Source organism: Pseudophryne corroboree, chromosome 7, assembly GCF_028390025.1.
Source record: "Pseudophryne corroboree isolate aPseCor3 chromosome 7, aPseCor3.hap2, whole genome shotgun sequence".
Lineage (NCBI taxonomy): Eukaryota > Metazoa > Chordata > Amphibia > Anura > Myobatrachidae > Pseudophryne > Pseudophryne corroboree.
In genome coordinates this window covers 90,610,972-90,615,080 of record NC_086450.1, presented here as the reverse complement: position 1 = coordinate 90,615,080, position 4,109 = coordinate 90,610,972, and the positions used below count along the sequence as shown (strand labels likewise).

The 4,109-nt window shown below is 42.5% G+C and overlaps 1 pseudogene; it reads right to left on the bottom strand.

The window, feature by feature from the left end:
* Positions 1-2,396: 2,396 nt before the first annotated feature.
* On the bottom strand, positions 2,397-2,516 carry LOC134947224 (5S ribosomal RNA; annotated as a pseudogene).
* Between the last annotated feature and the right edge of the window lie 1,593 nt (positions 2,517-4,109).

Sequence of the window (4,109 nt, the reverse complement as noted above, 5' to 3'; positions counted from 1 at the left end):
TGTTACCCACTGTCCTTGTACTCCATGCCCCCAGCGTGAAGAAAACGAGGACGTGACTCATGGGTATGGCATTCTCTGTGAGGCCAAACCCCTTGTTATAAAGCCACACCCCTTTCACAGGAGCACATGTGCCGAACCCCTCCCTTCCTTCCCCTATTGTGGTGCCCCCCCTGTCATTTTGTTCTGGATCCGCCCCTGCATGTGACACAATATTTCATAAGATTTTGTAAGAAATAGAATTTGTGTTCAGCATTAGCAACTACTTATGGCGTCATAGTTATCAATACCAAGAAATATATAACACTATGCAGCTGATTCAGGGTTGAAACGCCTTTGCCTCATATTTTGTAGCTGTAAAATGCATTAACTAGGGGGGTAATTCATACTTGCCTACTCTCCCGGAATGGCCGGGAGTCTCCCGAAAATCGGCCCCCCGGAAGAGCAGGCAAGTCTCCCGGAACCAGGGGTCCCCCTGCCCGTCCGCCCACTTAGTGTGTAAAGTGGGCGGTCCGGCAGTTGATGACGCGATTCTTGCTGAATCGCGTCATCATAGCCACGCCCCCTGCAGTGTAATGCCGGGGATCGCGGCATTACAGAGCGGGGGGCGTGGCTTAAAGGATGTGCCACTGTAACTCCACCCCCATCCCGCCCCTGCTCCACCCCATCCCGCCACCGGTCCACCTCCTCCCCACGTCACAGCCCTCCCCTGCCCCCCTGCTGAGCCGACCTGGCTGCTCTCTCCCGCAGAGAGCAGCCAGAATGTCGGCAAGTACGGGGTAATTCCAAGTTGATCGCAGCAGGAAATGTTTTAGCAGTTGGGCAAAACCATGTGCACTGCAGGGGAGACAGATATAACATGTTCAGAAAGAGTTAGATTTGGGTGGGTTATTTTATTTCTGTGCAGGGCAATACTGGCTGCTTTATTTTTACACTGCAAATTAGATTGCAGATTGAACACACCCCACCCAAATCTAACTCTCTCTGCGCATGTTATATCTGCCTCCCCTGCAGTGCACATGGTTTTGCCCAACTGCTAAAAAATTTCCTGCTGCGATCAACTTGGAATTACCCCCTAAATGTACACAATTGCTTGTATATGCAAATTAGCAGAACTTGCAAGATGAACAGTATGTAGGTCTGCACCAGCAGCGTGAGCCAGGATTATGTCAAGCACACATCAGGCACACTCACGTTCTGTTATTATACATTGTTCTATTATAAATTTGTGAAAGATATAAATAGAAATATTTACAAGTAGATACAAATATGTATAGATGCAAATATATATATATATATATATATATATATATATATATATGGATAAGAACTCACACTATAGGTGAATAAGTAAAAATATAAAATACAGTTTATTCACGTACAAATTTAAAACAACAAATCTTTTTCTAAAAAATGGGATAAAAAGTATACACACATAATATAATACCAGTTAAAATATATAAATAATAAAATTTTTCTTAACTTGGTATGCAGTCACTGCCAGGTTGCCCAACGCGTTTCGTCATTCAGACTTCATCAAGGGGTGTTGGCAGAGTGGGACCAGGCTTCTATTTATACCAGTACTAATCTAATGTCAATTATGACATCACTTCCTGTTGTTACCACATGGTGTTGTATGACAGACTAGAACCTACTAGTTTAAATTAGTGAGTATCATGATTAGATAGTATATAAGTATAACAAGTTCATTATATGCATTAAAAGCAGGTTTGGAGCATGAAAAGCCGAATAAGCATCTCAAATAGATGCGCCGATGTGTCTTCCGCCCCACTTCCGGTTTCTTGGCGTCGCGTCACTTCCGCCCCACTTCCGGAAACGGGACCGCGCATGCGCCCGCGGTTTCCACTAGTTCGATTGTTCCAAGAGGACTAGGTTATTTGTTCAGGTTGCTCCAGCGGCGGCCATCTTTGTGTAGGTTTTTCCTTTAGTCTCTTTATGCGGCGGCCATATTAGTGGAGATCAGCATTGTGGACATTTATATCTGTCCTCCGTGGTGCTCAGCATAAAAAAAAAGGAAAAAGGATCAATGGATGTAAAAACGATCTAATGACAGTTATTAACAGTACAGTAGTCTATATTAGGGTGATTGAGCTAGCATAAAAACATAGGGAAATACATTATGCAAATTACTAGATGTGTTTTGTAAAAGGGTTGGTAAATAAAGCAGTGAATGTACAGTGCTTTGTATATAAATAATGAATAAATAATGCAGTGAATGTTAAAGTGCTTGGTGCATGTTTATAATAAGGTGCATATTGGGATATTAAGGTGCATATTTGGATATTGGGATTTTTGTAGATAGTGACAAGTTATTTTGTGCTTTTTTAGTCAAGATGGTAATAATGACATGCTCATGTAGGCTCATTTGAGAAATAGTTTGGTTACAGTACCTGATCTTCCCAGGTGGTCTCCCTGTTCTGGTACTGATCAGGCCCGACACTGCTTCGCTTCCAAGATCGGGCGAGATTGGGCATGTCCAGTGTGGTTTGACTGTAAAAATCACTTACCATACATGTGTCAATATTATTCATAATAAGACTTTATATATTGTGACCGACCTAAGGCGGATAGTGATATCAGTTGGTATAGTGTGGAGGGGGGTGGGTGGGGGGGGGGGGGAAATCAGGGAGGGGGGGAAGGGGGAAGGAGGGGTGTGGAATTAGGGGTGGGGAGTGGTGATGAGGTACGTGAGGGGGGGGTTGTGGGGGTGGGTGAACAATGGCAAGGGGTGAGGGGAAGGGGAGGCAGTTGGTTGGGATTCGACCGTAGGACCATGATGGCAGGAACGAATTCACAGGAACGGAGCAATTTCATAGTAGTCATTGAATCCCTTGGGGTGGAGTGTCTGCAGTTGGAATATCCAATACATTTCTCTGCGTGAGAGTTTGTTGGCAAGGTCACCACCCCTCTCTCCCAGCTTCACAAGTTCGATTGCTTTAAAAGTCAGTGCTTCTGGGTTGGAGTTGTGCGCTGTGTTGAAATGTCTGGATACTGCATGAGTTTCTACTTTGTTCTTTATATTGCGGACGTGTTCTTGGATTCTCATTTTGAGGGGTCTCTTTGTTTTTCCCACATATTGCTTTCCGCACCCACATTCTAATAAATAAATCACTGATTGAGTGTTGCAGTTTATGAAATCTTTGATTTTATGAACTTTCCTTTTTTCTGTGTCCGTGAAGGTCTTCCTCACTGGGTGTAGATACCTACAGATGTTACATCGGCCACACTTGAAGGATCCAGTGCATCTTGGCATTCGTGAGTCTTCTTTGGAGTCCTTACGTAACATGCTGGGGGCTAGTGCATCTTTAAGATTTTGTGATTTCCTAAAGATGATCTCGGGGCGAGGAGGCAGGATTTCTTTAAGGACTGGGTCCATTAATAAGATTCCCCAATGGTTATTGAGTGAGTCTCTGATGGTTTTTTCATGACGGTTATACGTGGTGATGAATGGAACAGAGTCTTTTTTGGTTTCTTTGGTCTTGTATTCTAGCAGTGTTGTTCTTTCTAGTGCTTTTGCTTTGGTGGCTGCTTCTTCCAAGATGTTAGTTGGATAGTCTTTATCCTTGAATCTGTTTTTGTACTTCTCAATTTGGGCTTCACATTCTTCCTGATTGCTGCAGTTTCTCTTTATTCTGTTAAATTGGGAGAAGGGGATGTTGTTTTTCCATTTCTTTAGATGATTACTTTTATAGTGCAGGTAGCTGTTTGTATCAACTTGCTTGATGAAGTTCTTAGTCTCGACTTTACCATCCTTCCCCATTAAAACCAGATCGAGAAATTCAATAGACTCTTGGTTGATCTTAGACGTAAAAACGAGATTCATATCATTGTTGCTCAGAAATTCAAGGAATTCATAAAAACTTTCTTCTGTGCCATCCCAGATGATTAAAATGTCATCTATGTAATGACGGTAAAAGATTAGGTGTTTCTTAAAATCATGGTTACCATAGATAAAATTCTTCTCCCAACTGCCCATAAAAAGGTTTGCGAAACTTGGTGCAAAAATTTTACCCATAGCGGTCCCACATCGTTGTAGATAAAAGTCATCTAAAAATTTAAAATAATTGTGCTGAAGAATAAAAAACATGACA